Consider the following 18,362-nt stretch of genomic DNA (forward strand, 5'->3'; position numbering starts at 1 on the left):
ATATGTTGGACAGGCTGGACTTGTTTCTGTTAGAGACAGTAGGAACTGCAGAAGCTGGAGAATCTGAGATAACAAGGTGTAGAGCTGGATGAACACAGCAGGCCAAGCAGCATCAGAGGAGCAGGAAGGCTGACGTTTCGGGTCTAGACCCTTCTTCAGAAATGGGGGAGGGGAAGGGGGTTCTGAAATAAATTGGGAGAGAGGGGGAGGCGGATAGAAGATGGATAAAGGAGAAGATAGGTGGAGAGGAGACAGACAGGTCAGAGAGGCGGGGATGGGACCAGTAAAGGTGAGTGTAGGTGGGGAGTTAGGGAGGGGATAGGTCAGTCCAGGGAGGACAGGCAAGTCAAGGGGGCGGGATGAGGCTAGTAGGTAGGAGATGGCGGTGGGGTTGAAGTGGGAGGAGGGGATAGGTGGGAGAAAGGACAGGTTAGGGAGGCAGGGACGAGCTGGGCTGGTTTTGGGATGCGGTAGGGGGAGGGGAGATTTTGAAGTTTGTGAAGTCCACATTGATTCCATTGGGCTGCAGGGTACCCAAGCGGAATATGAGGTGTTGTTCCTGCAACCTTCGGGTGGCATCGTTGTGGCACTGCAGGAGGCCCAGGATGGACATGTCATCTGAGGAATGGGAGGGGGAGTTGAAATGGTTCGCGACTGGGAGGTGCAGTTGTTTGTTGCGAACCGAGCATAGGTGTTCCGCAAAGCAATCCCCAAGCCTCTGCTTGGTTTCCCCGATGTAGAGGAGGCCACATCTGGAACAGCTGACACAGTATACCACATTAGCAGATGTGCAGGTGAACATCTGCTTGATGTGGAAAGTCTTCTTGGAGCCTGGGATGGGGGTGAGGGGGGAGGTGAAGGGGCAGGTGTAGCACTTCCTGCGGTTGCAAGGAAAAGTGCCGGGTGTGGTGGGGCTGGAGGGGAGTGTGGAGCGGACAAAGGAGTCACGGAGAGAGTGGTCCCTCTGGAAAGCAGATAAGGGTGGGGAGGGGAAGATGTCTTTGGTGGTGGGGTCGGATTGCAGATGGCGGAAGTGTCGGAGGATGATGCATTGGATCCGGAGGTTGGTGGGTGGTACGTGAGGACAAGGGGAATTCTGTTTTAGTTGTTATCGCGGGGACGGGGTGTGAGGGATGAGTTTCGGGAAATGCGGGAGACACGGTCGAGGGCGTTCACGACCACTGAGGGGGGGAAGTTGCGGTCCTTGAAAAACAAGGACATCTGAGATGTTCGGGAGTGGAATGCCTCATCCTGGGAGCAGATGCGGCGGAGGCGAAGGAATTGGGAATAGGGGATGGCATTTTTGCAGGAAGGTGGGTGGGAGGAGATGTATTCTAGGTAGCTGTGGGAGTCGGTAGGCTTGAAATGGATATCGGTTTCCAGATGGTTGTTTCTGTTAGAGTTTAGAAGAGTGAGGGGTGACCTGATTGAATTATACAAGACCCTGAAAAGTCTTGGCAACATGGACATGGAAACAATATGGGTCCTCTTATGGATCAGTCCAGAACCAGGAGCCATGGTTTTACAATTACAAGTTGCCCTTTCAGGACAACGATGAGGAAAGGATTTTCTTCTTTCTCAAAGAATTGCGTGACTTATGTGATCTCTATCTTACAAGGTCATTGAATTAAAGTGGAAAAGGTTATATTCCTGTTAGGCAGCGGTTGATTTGGAATGTGGAATTCAAAACAAAAATAGATCAGACACAATCTTATTGAATTGCAAAGTTGATTTGAGGGAAAAGATAGCCTATTTCTGCTCCCAAATCATATGTTTGTACAAAATTGGAACGGTGTATGCCAGAGCCCCATCCTAACTGATATAGGTGTGTACAAACTGTCAGACAAGGCCTGGTTGTAGCATACTCAGTAACGGGTCAGAAGGTCCCAATTTGTAGGCTAGTGTATATCATATGTCATTTCAATGCAGTACTTTTAGAGAGCTGTACGATCAGTGACAATATTTTTGTGTTTAGCACATTAAACGAAGGAGGTCAGACTGTCCTCTCAGATGGATGGTAAAGATCACCATGGCACTGTTTGAAGAAGGCCTGGAGACATCTATGGGAACACCTCCACTTTGTCCACAAAAATGACCCCAAACTTCCAGTTGCTGCAATTACAATACACCATCTTGCACTCATACTTACATTTCTGTCCTAGGCTTTCTGTAGTGTTCCAGCAAAGCCTAGTACAAGCTGGAGGAACAGCAGCTAATGTTCTGCTTAGGCACTTTATACTCTTCAGGACTCAACACTGAGCTCAACTTCATACCATGAACTCAGTCCTCTATTTTGAATACTCCTCCCACACCTCCTGCCCCATGAGAGTCTTGTTTGCGTGGGTTCATTTGCAGCAGAACTGATCTATTTTCTGCTATTAACACCTATACTTTGTTTATGTAACTCTCCTTTACTGCCATCAGAACTCTGTCTTTTCTCCTGGACACCCTCACCATCTGTTATACCTCCGCCTCCTCGTCACTTTTTCAACAGCATTAAAACTATCAATGACCCAGCTCCCTTCTGTTCTGAAGAAGTTATATTGATTTCAAAGCATTAACTGTGTTTGTTTCCCCATAGATACTGCCAGACCTGCAGAGTTTCTCCAACACTTTCTGTTTTTGGTGGCTCAGTGGTTAACACTGTTGCATCACAGCGCCAGGGACCTAGGTTTGATTCCACCCTTGTAGAGTTTGCACATTCTCCCGGTGTCTGTGTGGGCTTCCTCCAGGTGCTCCGGTTTCCTCCCACAGTCCAAAGATGTGCAGGTTAGGTGGATTGGCCATGTTAAATTGCCCATAGAGTCCAGGGATATGCAGATTAGCCATGGGAACTGCAGGGTTACAAGGGTGGGTAGGGAGTGTCTGGGTGGGAGCACTTCAGAGGGTTGGTGTGGACTTATGGGCCAAGTGGCCTGTTTCCACACTGTAAGGATTCTATGATTCTATCTCCCAGTGTCCCAGTCAAATTTTATCCCTCACTTAGCATCACTTAAAGAGGATTAGTTTATCTCATTGTGGTTGTTGTGCAGTTATGTAGCATGCAAATAGATTGCCATATGCACCATTACAGAAGTACTTCATTGATGGTGAAGTACTTTGGGACATCCTGTGATTGTGGGAGACAGTATATGAAAACAAATGTCTTCCTTTCCTTTAGCACTGTGTGCTCTGATTGGATTGCCAGAGTTCACACTATCCAGGAAGTTTACTGGAAAGTAAACATTGGGTGAGAACAGGAGTCAATTCTGTTGTAATGACTCCATTGGGATTCATTGTCTTGTGAGCTCTTCGAGAAAAGTACTGTGATGCAAAAAAAAACCCAAAGATGCTGGAAATCAGAAACTAAAACAGAAATTGCTGGAAAAAAACTCAACAGCATCTGTGGAGAAAAAAACGGAATTAACATTTCAAGTCCAAAGACCCTTCTGCAGAGGACCACCTTGACACAGGTGCGGTATTCGAGAATACATGCCGACTGTAGAACTGTGCTATATTACGAGTCATTCATCCTCAGGAGAATAAAGGCAGAAGTGTGATTTTACAGATGTTAAAATAATTACAACCTTTCATCAGAAATTACCAATAATATCACTGCTTCAGATTACCTAGTCAGGAAAATGAAATGAGAGTTTTTAAACTTTTGCTATAGATACACGAGAGTAATAACATGACGATTATGTCATTGGACAAGTAATCCAGAGGTCTGGACCAATGACCAGAAGATATAATTTCATATACCACAACAGTGGCTGGGGAATTTACATTTGGTTAAGTAGCTAAATGAGAATTTAAAAACTAACATTGGTATACCTGACCATGAAACTACTGAAATGTCGTAAAAACAAATTTAGTTCACAACTGGCCAGCAGGGAAGGAAATCTGCCATCCTTGCCTTATGTGACTCAAGACCCACAACATTACAGCCTAGCAAGCCACTATATTAGATGAAAACACTAGGAAGTAAGATACAACGGACTGACGCACATTGACTGAAGTCCCAGATTGGCCAGAAGCACGCTCGTAATCAGCTGGGCCCAGATTATGAAATTGGGAGAGCTGTCCCACTGATGAATCAAACCATTGACACGTGCCCATCATTCTCAGCCAGTATCCCCAAGCTCTTCCTTTACCATCCCCGGGTATGACATTTTCCACCGGCAAGACAGACTGGCTAGAAATGGTTGCATAATGACGTACAGTCTGGGGCAAGAGGCATACTTCAACACAGCCATCGTTAACCTGTGTCTGAATAATGCTGTCAATTTGCAGTCTAGATGGTTAATATTTTGCTGAGATCTTTTGCCCACCATAACATAAATAACACAGACTAATTACCCAGTACACACAGAAAAGTAAACATTTTATCCCAACAATTTATATTGAACTTAGATGCAAGAATTAAAGTTTAAAGTGCATACTTACCCATTTGTCTAACACAGTCCTCAACTAAGCTCTACCCTTTGTCTATTCATTGAAGTTATTCAGGGTTTCTTTACATTTGCCTTAAATCTCTTGGTTACATTTTTCAATAAGTCAATCTCTATTTTTTCTTTAGCATTCATGATGTGATCTAGTAAAAGATTAAGAAATTCACTTATTCCAAAAAAAAATGACTGTGAATGTAATTGAACATTCTAGTGCTTTTTGATTTGGTGTCTCAATGCCAGAATCCATTAATACGAAATAAATGTAGTGAATTGTCCTTAAACCAAAATTTCTTTCTTTCTAGTAGCTGCAAAATATTCTGTTACCTGTGTTGTCTATGGTGGTGAAAGCTGTGTATGACCTATATTAACCTTGTGTCATTTGTCAAATTTCCATCGCATTTATTTAGCACCAATGGCCGTGCTTGGCCTTTTCCCAATACAAGTCCTTTGGCCCCGTCAACCTGAAGGCTCATGAAGAATCCCCCACAAAATTGGGCCATCCTCAGAAATTTGTTGCCATCTTCTGCAATGGCATGTTAGCCGTGATCCTCACCATTGGAATATCCACAGACTCTCCGTCAGTGAATATTGGAGTCAAACAAAATTGTGTCATGGCACCAACCCTCTTCATCTTCCTTGCTGCGTTACCCTGTCTCACTTTTGCCAAGCTCAAATAATCTAAAGAACAGATGAGAAACTTCAATCCATGCTGTCTTCAATCCAGAAACAAGATAATTCCAACATTAGTTCTTGAGCTCCAGTACGCAAATGATGTTTTTTTTTCTGAAATCACTCAGAATGGGGAGTGTCAATTAAAGGAAATCCTGCAATAAAATTGTAATCATCAGTTAGAGCCCTGGGACCAAGCACACATCTGCTTTAGTTGGATATGCGACATTCATTGTCTTGTAATTAAGAACAAATGTTGCACGTTACATTTTACTATCTACAAACCTCCAAAATATCTGAACTCCTCTAATTCTGGTTTCTTACCCATTCTCAATTTTAAATGTTCCTCTGGAATTCCTTCCCTAAATGCCTCTGCCTCTTTATGTCCCACTTTTCCTTTAAAATGCTCCTCAAAAACCTACCTATTCTACCAAGTTTTAAGTCATCTGTCTTAAATTCTTCTTATGTGACTCGACATCAAATTTCATTTGATGACCCTGCATTGAAATGTTCCGGGGCACTTTATTATGTTAAAGAAGCTATATAAGTACAAGTTATTGTTGTTGTAGGGCTGTTTCCTGATGTGATACTTCATTTTGTGTGCTGCTCCCATTGTGCTGCCTGAGATGTCTTTTTATTTTGTGGGGAGTGTTCCATTATAGCTGATCCCACTTTAAAAAAACCTTAGAAAGTGTCAAACAATAATTGTTTCTTTGAGTGCTGGTCATTTCCCCCACTGGCTGAGGTAGGTTCTACAAAGGTTAGTACAGGCCTGTCTGTGCTGTTGCCTGTGGCCATAAAATGCAGACACCTTGGTATCTGATATGTTTATGTTATAATAGGATGCACCAGCTAGAATTCATACTAGATGGTGCTTTTTGGCTCCATTGGTGCAAAATGTTTGTTGCCTGGGAATTGCTGTTGACAGTGAAAATGACCATGTAAATATGCTGTGGCAATCAGTTCATTTGCTAATCTGCCATGGTTCTTGAAATAACTCCATAGAGGCCGGTATCCCATCACCAAGTCACCCTTTATTTACAGATGAAAAGTCCTTGATTCTGCCACAGCCTCATCAGGGTCAGCACCCAGAGTATCAGAATCTCTGCCACTTTTTATCCGTTAGCCAGGCCTCCCTGATTGGACCAGATTAACAGCCCCAATCGGGAAACTCATTTTCTATGAGGTCCAGCTGGCTGACCTCGTTACAATCACTACTGCAATATTGGTAGTAGGCTCTCCCGTGAGTCAAATGGCTTTAAGTCCATTTCACAGACTGCAGCGTATAATCTGGGACTGACACACAAATATAATAATCAAAGCGCACTGTTGGAGGTGCTGTCCTTTGGGTGAGACATTAAACCAATGCTCCATTTTCTCTCTTAGAGAAAAATCCACTGGCATTATTTTGAAGAAGAGCAAGAGAGTTTTCCCAGGTGACCTGGTCAGTATTTATCCCTTGACCAACAACACCCAACCAAATTATCTGGGCATTGTCTGAACAGTTGTAGAGAGTCCAACAGTGACTTCATGTCAGAAGCATTTAGTTGGGTACAAAGCACTTTGGCAAGTCCTGATGATGTGAAAGATGCTACATAAATGCAACTCCTTCTTTCACACCAAGATGCAGAAAATAGCGTCATACAGTCATAGAGATGTACAGCATAGAAACAGAACCTTCGGTCAAACTCATCCATGCTGACTAGTATTTGGCCATATCCTTCCTAACCCTACCGATTCATATACCCATCCAGATGCCTTTTAAATGTTGTAATTGTACCAGCCTCCACCACTTCCTCTGGCAGTCCATTCCATACACACACCACCCTCTGCTTGAAAAAGTTGCCCCTTAGGTCCCTTTTATATCTTTCCCCTCTCACCTTAAGCCTAGGCCCTCTAGTTTTGGACTCTCCAACTCCAGTGAAAAGACCTTGTCTATTTACCCTATCCATGCCCCTCATGATTTTGTAAACCTCTATAAGGTCACCCATCAGCCTATGACCCTCCGGGTAAAATAGCCCCAGCCTATTCAGCCTCTCCCTGTAGCTAAAGCCCTTCAACTCTGGCAACATCCTTGAAAATCTTTTCTGAACCCTTTCAAGTTTCACAACATGCTTCCTATAGCAGGGAGACCAGAATTGCACACAGTGTTCCAAAAGTGGCCGAACCAATGTCCTGTACAGCTGCAACATGACCTTCCAACTCCAATACTCAATGTACTGACCAATAAAGGCGTGTACAAAACACCTTCTTCGCTATCCTATCTACCTGCGAATCCACTTTCATGAAAATGATCTTATTTTTAATACAGACCAAAGGGTATGACCTCCTTTTCCAATTCCCTCCATAGGCAGCAACTGGCCATGTATCAGTATCAATCTTTTACCCATTGTCAGGTTATATGGTTTTCCATTCTATCCGGGGCTCTGTCATATGGTCTGGCTTTATTATAGAAGAAGTCTCACTGAAAGTCACCTCTTTTAAATTTCAAACAAAGATACAGAATTATGGTTATCTTCCATAACTTTTTGCTCTAACTATTCTTTGGGTTCTTTTTTATGTTTTTAATGGTGAATGCCTACTTTGTTATTGGAGAAAATTGCCTGGGAGGAGTTGCTAAGCATGACATTATAATAAAATGGAATTACTCCCAGCAGGCAATAAGGTGCTTCAGTGAACTTGTCATCAATAAAAAAAATAAAACTTAGATGAAAAAGAACATTTCTGGAGGCAATGGTTGTAAATTCCAGTTCCAGCGTAGACCTGATCTGTTGTTCCAATGACAGTGCAATGACAGATTAATGCTGAGCTTTCCTCATTTGTTTTCGAATGCTTGTTAAGATAATTAATTGTCATGGCATATTCAAGATTGCATGGAAATCTAGCCACTATTCTTTGTCATATGAGAGGGAAAAACTCCAGATATAAGCATTGGTGTGCTGCACCTGTTTTGATCGAAAGTTCTGCATTTTAGCAGCTGTACAGTCAATCATTGCTGCAGTTTACTATCAATTTGCTGAATGGGTGCCTGCCACTGTCTATAGTTAGCTGCTGAGTACATATTGGTGTAGTCTACATCATTTTGGTACCATTAGTATAATCATTAGTAAAATAATCTACAACATTCAAATTAGGAGCAGATATGGGCTACTCAGCCCCCTTGAGCCTGCTCCATCATTCAATAACATCATGGCAGATCTGATCACTCCACATTCACACTTACCCCTGATAACCTTTCACCTTCATGCTTATAATGAATCTATCTACCTCTACGTTACACGTATTTAAGGACTCAATTTCTGCCACCTTTTGAGTAAGAGAGTTCCAAAGACTCAGGACCTCCGTAGGAAAAAGATTAAGATCATAAGAGCAGAAAAAGTCCATTCTGCCCATTAACTCTGTCTGCCATTCTGTCTTACATGGACAACCTCTTATTTTGAAGCAGTGGCTCCTAGTTCTAGACTGTCTGTTTAATCCTAAATAAATACTGTAATAAATTCTAACAGCAATACATCAAGTACTAATGCATTAATAAATATTAAATAAATACTGAAAACTTCCATTTAATTTTTATGTATTATGTATATGAAAGTTTTAATTTAAAATGATTATTTTTCATGTAGATGCTACTTGAAATCAACTTGAATTAAAATGTACATCACATTAAGGGAGAAACAAAGTATTATTTATATTTTAAAAATCTTCAAGCATGCAATACCAATTCCTGAGTCCAGAATACTCCAAATTTGAGGCCTTTGCAAAACCAAGTTAAATTGTCACGCAACCACTAAAACATCCCCTAACAAACTGTCAGGGATCCAAATGATGCTACTTTAAACAATGAGACAAGACATTTATTCAACCACTGTTTCACAAAGAATTCAGTGTTGTCCACAATTGTTAAGGGCTAGCCTCTTAATGCATTTTTAAACAATATAAATGGTAGCTCCTTAGGGGGTTGTGTTACACAGTGAGTTAGTGCAGTGGATTGGCACACTGCCTTTTCATCTCTGTGATGCGGATCTGAATCCAGCATCGGCTGGATTTCCTTCCCCTTTCTCTCTCTCTTTGCTGGCTGCTGAAGATTCTAATCAAAGTGACTTTTGACAGTCTCACCCGGTTCTAAGCAGGCGCAGACCTGCGTCCGGAGGGAAAAATAATATTAACTGTTAGTGTCACATGGAATGTGCACAAAGCCTGCTGCATGAAGATTTGAGGGAGAAAAATTGCATTGATATGGTGCAGTATGCTCTCCTGGGGTGACGGTACGGACAAAGGGCATTTTTGTGTCTGATTATATCCACTTGACCAAGAAGCTCTTGGAGCCTGTAAACATTATCCAAAACTGACGTTTTTTTATGATTCAGCGCACAGGCATTGTTGGCTCGGTCGGCATTTATTGCACACCCCTAATTGTCTGCAGAACAGTTAAGAATCAACCACATTACTGTGGGTCTGGAGTCATATATAGACCAGACCAGATAAGCATAGCAGCTTCCTTTCCTAAAGGACATTAGTGAACCAGATGGGCTTTTCCCCTGACAGTCAGCAACAGTCTCATGGCCATCATTAGACTCTTAATTCTAGATTTTAACTAAATTCAAATTCCACCATCCGTCATAGCATGATTCAAGCCCAGGTCCCCAGGACATTACCTGGGTCTCTGGATCAATAGGCTAAAAATAATACCATTGGACTTCCCCTTTCGTTTTTAATCAGTTTTATTGGAAATTAGGGGCAGTTTTGGCTGAAAATCCCCAAAATAGCTGGCCAGTGAGTGTCCCACCAGTTACATCCATTTCCAAAGCTTGCTTTCTGATCTTGTATCTCAATGGACATAATAAGCAGGTATATAAACAAACTGTGGCTCAGTCACTCACAGTGAGATGACACAGACCATTGATATTCCTCCTCTGTCTCAAAATCTTATGTGAGAGGTAGAGAAATGACTGAAGGCAATTGGGAAAAACTGAAGAGCCTTTTTTCCCAGTGCCCCGTGGCATAATGGCAAGCTCGACTAAACTACAGTAAGTCATGAATCTTAGTCATCCCAGCTATTGCATAATTTATCACCTATATCTTGCAAGCTCATTCTCTACGAGGAGCTAATCAGTTCCTGTTTGGAAGACTGCATCAAATCCATAGTTATTATACACATGTTACAGCAATCAGTTCCAGAGGATGTTGACTGTTTATGAAAAAACATATTTCCAAACATCTAACCTTATATTTTACCTCCAAATTTTTATATTAATTTTTGTCATCTGTAGCGAATTGACTGCAGTTTACTCTCTTCATCAATTTCAAAATCTCAAACAAAATAGAAAGAACTTGCATTTGTATAGCACCTTTCACAACCCCAAGATGAGCACTTAATGAGTAAAATGCAGAGCATGGATGAGCTATCTATGTCTGTAGCAGACAACTTGCACCTTATTAAATAACCCATGAAATGTTATACACGATGATTCTTTCAAATACAATATGTTTGTAGGGCACCAAGTGAAATCTGAGAAAACAACCTCCTCCCATCTCATTCAGACATCATAGAATTTCCACAGTGTGAAAGCAATTCATTTGAACCACTGAGTCCACACCACCCCTCCAAAGAGCATCCCGCCCTACCCTATCCGTGTGTTTCCCATTGCTAACCCACCTAGCCTGCACATTCCTGGACATTCAGCATGGCCAATCCACCTAACCTACACAACTTTGGACTATGAGAGGAAACCCACAAGGAGAATGTGCAAACTCCACACAGACGGTTGCCCGAGGGTGGAATTGAACCCGGGTCCGCAACACTGCAAAGCAGCACTGCTAACCACTGAGCCACCATGCCACCCTGGCAAAGATCTACTTTGATGTCTTCACAGCCACCGCATGGACTAGATTTATTCATGCCTATCAACAAAGTTGGATATCAAGTAATGAGGTCTCCTTGAACCTAAACAGCATGGCATTTAGATTTAATGGGATGTGGTCAAAGACTGTTCCTCTGACATTTGTCGGCTTGCTTCAATCAACGATCACCTACAATCAGAATCACGCAATCAACTTCTACACAGTTTACACCAGTCTTCTTTTATTCACTTCAACCCTGAATACTACTCACCAAAGCTGTGAGGAAACCTAAATCGACCTCAAAAAGGCATTTGCTTATAAAGACTCGTGAACAAATCACTGTTAAGTCTGTGACACAACCTCCCAATCATGGAAGCTTGCAAACACAATCTCTGTGAAGTTACAAACCTATGTTGCCTTGTGGTTTTTGCCTAGCACATATGCCATGCTTAGACAAAATGTGTACTGTCCCAATCAAACTGCACAAGGTATCTAGGGGCTATCAACCATCAGCCTGCATCATTTGGTGCTGCTCAAAGTCCAGCAGAGCTAATCATCTGTATCTAATAACGCCAATATGAGTCATTGGCAAATTGGCAAAAGCTCCCCGTAACAAAGTCTTTAAAAAGTACCATTCTTCTAAACACGTGGAACTAGGAGTTCCCAGCAAACCTGACACTCTGCTACATAGCAGCAAACCTTTTTGCGCATCCAGTTACTGCAACAAAAGCCTTGAGGTCATGAAACGCCTTGGTCTAAGTGTTTAGAGTGAAAATAGAAAATCCTGCAGGTATCTTTTGGTCAGGTAGCATCTGGGGGGACAGGAACAAAGTTGATGCACTTTACACCTCCTGAGGGCATGTTGTCAGGCAAGTTGGAGTGTAAATTTGGACACAGTGCCATTGGTGCCATTCCCAGCATCTACTGGCATGCCTCTACCCAGTTATAATTTCATGCCCAGCAGAGAAGGCATGTGGAGATTCATCTATTTGTGGGTCAGTTGGTGGCATTAAGTGTCCACTGGGATGTACCCACAATAGACAAAGGTTGGCCCCAATTGTGAGACCTGGGAAATTTCACTGTTTGGGCTGATAAGTGGGCAAGGAGGCTGGATACCACCTTTATGGGCTCTCTCATAAGATACAGGGGCAGAATTAGGCCATTCGGCCCATTGAAGTCTGCTCCTCCATTCGATCATGGCTGATATGTTACTTACCCCATTTTCCTGCCTTTTCCCCATAACCTTTCAAACCATTACCAATTAAAAATCTGTCTAACTCCTCCTTACATTTACTCACTATCCCAGCATCCACCGCAATATGGGGTAGCAAATTCTACAGATTCACAACCCTTTGGGAAAAGTAGTTTCTCCTCAATTCTGTTTTAAATTTGCTACCCTTTATCCTAAGAGAATGACCTCTTGTCCTAGAATGCCCCACAAGAGGGAGCATCTGCTCCATGGCTATTTTATCTATACCTTTTATCATCTTGAATACCTCAATTTGATCTCCCCTCATTCTTCTAAATTCCAGAGAGTATAGGCCTAAACTGTTCAATCTCTCTTGATACAACAAGCCCCTCATTTCTGGGATCAATCTAGTGAACATCCTCTGAACTGCCTCCAATACCACCACATCTTTCCTCAAATAAGGAGACCAAAACTGTGCACAATACTCCAGATGTGGTCTCACCAATGCCTCGTATTGTTGCAACAATACTTCCTTACCTTTATAGTCTATTCCTGTAGCTATAAAAGCCAACATTCCATTTGCTTTCTTTATTATCTGCTGTACCCACATTCTAGTTTTCTGTGACTCATGAATGAGGACACCCCAGAACCATCTGTACTGGAGCACCCTGAAGTCAGTCCCCATTTCGATAATAGGTCGCCTTCCCATTTTTCTGATGAAAATGAATGACCTCACACTTATCTACGTTAAACGCCACCTGCCACATTTTGGCCCACTCTTCTAACCTATCTATATCCATTTGTAAGATTCTTATTTCCTCATTGCAAGTTACTGTCCCATTTATTTTTGTGTCATCCTCAAATTTGGCTATGGAGCCTTCTATTCCTGTATCCAAATCATTAATGTAGATTGTAAATAGTTGGGGTCCAAGGACCAAACCCTGTGGCACCCACTTGTTACTCCTTGCCATCCAGAAAAATACACATTTATCCCGAGTCTCTGTCTTCAGTCCATCAGCCAGTTACCTATCCAATCTAATATGATCCAACCTTGTGAAATAACCTTTTGTGCAGCATCTTATCAAAAGCCCAAATATATTACATCTACAGGATCTCCCTTATCCATTTTGCTTGTTACATCTTCGAAGAACTCTAGCAAATTGTTCAAACATGGTTTGCCCTCCGTAAAGCCAAACTGACTCTGATGGATAGAGTTTTAAGTTTCCAAGTGTCCTGATATTGCTTCCTTGATAATTGATTCTAACACTTTCTAACAACAGATGTTAAACTAACTGGTCTGTAATTTCCCACATATTGCCTCCCTCGCTTTTTGAATAGGACATTGCATTAGCATTTTTCCAATTGATAGATACCTTTCCTGTGTCTGGGAAATTTTGGAAGAATGTAACCAATGGATCCACTATCTCTGCCGCCACTTCCTTTAGGATGTAGGCCATCAGGCCTAGGGGACTTGTCTGCCCTCAATCCTAATAGTTTGCTGAGTACCTTTTCCCTATCAATGTTGATTGTTCTAAGTTCTACCCTTTCTATTGCTTCTGACTTGCCCATTTCAGTAGGAATGGTACTATTGTCCTCCACTGTGAAAACTGAGGCAAAGTATTCATTTAGCATCTCTGCCATTTCAGTATTCTCTACTATTAACTCTGTGGTTTCATCTTCCAAGATACCAACGTTCACCTCAGCAACTCTCTTCCCTTATGTATTTCTGTAGAAGCTTTTACTATCCTTTTTGATATTTTGTGCTAGTTTTCTTTCATAATTTACCTCAGCTCTTTTTATTAATTTTTTAGTAGCCCCTTGTTAATGCTTGGAAGTTTCCCAATCCTCCTGCCTGCTAATGGGCTTTGCAATATAGTATACCTTAGTTTTTGACTTTATATTGTCCTTGACTTCCTTGTTTAGCCATGGATGACTTTTAACCACCCACCGCTCCCCGCCCCCCCACCACCAACTCTTACCATCTTCCTTCTTCACTGGGATATATTTTACTTGTGAAGAATTGAGTAGCTCCTTAAACAACTGCCACTGCTCATCTGCTGTCTCCTTACATTTATAGTGTGGAGGTGCAGAGATCTTGGTCGGCATAAAATCCTGGCCGTTGTTCCAGGCCAATTACCTTTCATTCAAACAGATATAAATTAGAAATGCAATATATTTTAAGTAATTAAAAGGGAAAGGGGTGGGAAAATGACAAAGAGAAAAGTCTGTTATGGAATAGAATGCTGGAAAGACTTTAAAGGCAATAAAGCTGGTGGCTCCAGCCCAAAGGAGTTGTAATGCGAACACTACAAATGGAGAAGCTGTGTCGAGAAACGAGGCAAATGGCAGAAAATGAACAGCTGTGGCCCAAAAGGAAAAATGAAAAACGCAAGTAAAGCAATAACTTTCAAAGTTATAGGCAACAAAACAAAGAGCAATGTTAGGACCCAAAATTGTTAGACTCAGTGTTGAGTCCAGAAAGTTGCAACGTGTCACTTTGAAATATGAGGTCCAAATCCTCCCTCCCTAAACCTGTGGGGTTTCTGTCATCTTCCCCTCCTACCCCACCAGCCTCCACTGCCATTCTGCCACAAATACCATCAAACAAACTTCATGGTTCAGTTTTCTCAAGGCATTGTTCTCTCATGATGGCCTGGCCACTCCTCATTCATCTAGACAGCACTGCTCACAGTGTGCTTAATGTTGTGGAGACCAAACATGGATTCAGTGACCGCTTTACAAAACACCAAGACTCAGGCCGAACTATAACCCTGAATTTCCAGTCGGGTGTAATTTTAATTCTCCATCTTACTGTCACATTGACCACTCTGCCCTCCGCCCTTGCAATGCTCCAATTAAGATTCATATAAGCACCAGGACTTTAGGTTTCTCATGCCATACCTGAACCTACTTCCCTACTCCAAAATAATAATTTCGCCCATAGTATCCTACAACATAGAAGTGAGCCATTCAAGCCATCATACCTACGATGGCTCTTTAAAGGAGCTCTTGAAATTAATCCCACATCCAAGCATTTTCCCCAAAACCCTGAAAATTATTTCTCTCGTAATACTTGCCCAGTGTCTTTTTAAGGTTTATATGGAATCTGATTCTGTCACCCATTTAAATAATATCTGCTAAATCTATGACAAAAATTCTTCATTTCCTCTTTGATTCTTTTTCCAATTATTTTAAATATGTAACCTCTCGCTATCAAATCACAAGAGGAAATACTTTCAACTTACCTTATTGAAACCTCGCATCCGATACTTCTGTTAGGTGCCCTTGACTTTCCCCATGCCCAGCCTTCTCCAATCTCATCACAGAGTTGGAACCTCTGATTTCCTATGTGTTGGGTATCTATCAGCTGACCTTTGAATCAACGATGACATCTATTCAGGATCTCAAGATCTGCTGTGAGTCTTCATGAGGCTGAACAGGCCAAACCTTGGCCTGCAGTTCTTCCATATGGGACAGATGACCCATATGATAGTGGGGACTGCAGAACAGGATTTGGTTCCTTTTAGTCCATAAAAAGACCATTAGAAATGGGAACAGAAGAAGGCCTTTTAGCCCCATGAGCCTGCATCATCATTCAATGGGATCATGACTGATCCAACATTCCTTATGTCCACGTTCCTGCCCTTTCCGCATAACTCTCGATTCACCAACTGTTCAAGAATCTATCTATCTCAGCCTTACATATACACAAGGATTGTGCCCCTACTGCTCTTGGCAAGGAGTTCCAATTCAACCCTCTGAGAGAAGAAATTCTTCTTTATCTCAGTCTTAAATTGGCACACCTTTGAGACTCTACTTCCTGGTCCTAGACTCTCCCAGGAGGCGAAACATTCTGTCAGCATTTACCCCGTCAAGCCCCCTTAAGAATCCTATATGTTTCGACGAGGTCAACTCTCATCCTTCTAAACTCCAGTGTGTTGACTCCCAACCTGTTTTGTCTTTTCTGAACAGATGATCCCTCCATACCAGGTATCATCTGAGTGAACCTTCTCTGAATAGCCTCCAATGAAATAATATATTTCTTTAAAGAAAGGGGCCAAAACCACTCACAGTAGTCCAGGTGTGGTCTCACCAGCACCTGTGCTGTTGCAGTAAGACTTCCCTGTTCTTATGCTCCAACCCCCTTGAAATAAGGGCCAACATACACTTAAACTTTTTTCAACACCTTTTTGAAAGACTGGTAGCAAGCTCCTCCCAACCTTTAAGGTCAATACTGCTGGAATTTATCCTCACCTGAAACTTTGACCATTTGAAGGTTGGGAAAATCTAGGATGGAGACAATATTCAAAATCCAGACATGGTGTCAGTCCATTAAAGGTGCTTTTGGCATTTTGCCTGAATGTTTGTCCGGGTGGCATGGGGAAGTATGTTAGTTTTGTTCAACTAATGACTACTGAGGATACGGCAGAGGCATTGTTGGTAAAATTTCTCCTCTTTATCTGTCACTGATACACAGTAACTGCAATACAGGAGTGTGGTAACAACAACTGCTCTGTACGCTATTACTGATGTTGACTTGCCAGTGCCTTGTCAAACACTGCTGTAGTTTATAGAAGACTGAGCTCATACAGTTGGTCAGGTGTCGCTACCCTCATCAGTGGTAGCCTTTTTGAGAGAGGAGGTTGCCAAAGTGTGGGATGTGCTCAACATATTCAGAGTCTCTTAATAAATATGTTTGGGAGGTGGAATATTTGGTTCACTGAGTGTGGATTGATATGAGGCTTGTTTTGGGAACATTCAAGGACAGATCTAGTATCCTATATGCAGAATTGAAATCTCTTAAATTTCAGACACTACATCAAATGAATGTTCTTGTGAACTTTGAATGGTATTACCTGCCTGTGCTGCACACAAAACAAAACTTTTCACTGTACCTAGGTTCTTGCGACAATAATAAATCAAATCAAATATTCTTCAGAAGTAATTAATTGCTTGTAAAGCACTTTGAGACATCCACTGATCCTGAAAGATGTGAGATAAATGCAGGGTTTTCTTTTTATTTTAAATGTCTTCCTGATAAGACTCCCGCGCATCCTGTCCCAAAATGTTCACGTTTAGGTCACCATTGGGTCAACGGATTGGCTTGCTGCTGCTCTGTAGTGTGGTTTGTAGCATTGAGATGTGAACCCTGGAGGAATGAGATTTATAATCACAGAGAGTGAGCCAGATGGCAAATCAGTTTACACATATGGAAATGTGTTTGTTTTAAAGAATAACATATTTCACATTAATTTACATTTTAGTTCAAGTGAATGAAGTGAACGAATATCATCTTTGTTCAAAGCAACTTGCGAGGTCTGCATATGGGTCAAGTAAGGGCCACTGACAGAATCTAATATTTATTCAAATAGACTTTTCATCTGGTTCGCCCAATTCAGTTTAACTATGGCTTCACTCGGTTCTAGTTAAAATGATCTGGTAGACGTTGGAACCCTTTTCATTATCTCTGGAGGCTTGCAGTGCCAGGGCACTTAATTGGGACAAGCACAAATTGGCATCACGCTGGTGGATTCGCTCACTCTGCACTGATAACTGAACAACAACCTCTGCACAGTTGCCGGCCTCATTTTCCTGCGTGTTTCCAAACAAAACGCTGTCAAATAGTCTACCCTTTCTCTCCACGATTTAACCGACTGCTCGCTTCTTAACGCAGTGGAAGGTGGTTGGGTATCTTTTTTTTCTTTCTCTGTTTCCGTCCTGCATGAACTGGAAGCAGGATTAACTGAAACCCCACGTGGGAAAACTATTTGAGTAATACCGCTGGAATGTTGTCAGAAAATTCCTCTTTCCCTCATTTACTCACAGCATCACTGCGGCTATTTGTGGCGTATGTTTATTTGGACCCGGAGGAAGGAGTTGGTGTGGGGCACGTTTGCTGGAGTTTCAAATATTTAAAACTTTCGTCGAGTTTTTTTTTTATACATAAATGACCTATCATTGTGGGCTGTTTCACACAGCTCGCTTACTTCTGTAATTTCAGTTCAGCTGTGTTTCGCGAGTCAACCCCTCTTCCTTTGAAGTACAGTACAACCAGTCACTGAATCTTGCAGTCATTTCAAACCCTGATTTTACGTAAATGTCAAATAGGAACCGGCTCTGGCAGGGTGTAAAAACTGCATGCTTAAAATATTTTTAAAGTGGAAGGATCAACTGAAATACAAATACGCAATTCTGGAATATGAAGTGTTTCATTGACGGGGAGGGGAGTATTC

The sequence above is a fragment of the Rhincodon typus genome, chromosome 9 (assembly GCF_021869965.1).
Source record: "Rhincodon typus isolate 14 chromosome 9, sRhiTyp1.1, whole genome shotgun sequence".
In the NCBI taxonomy this organism is placed as follows: Eukaryota; Metazoa; Chordata; class Chondrichthyes; order Orectolobiformes; family Rhincodontidae; genus Rhincodon; species Rhincodon typus.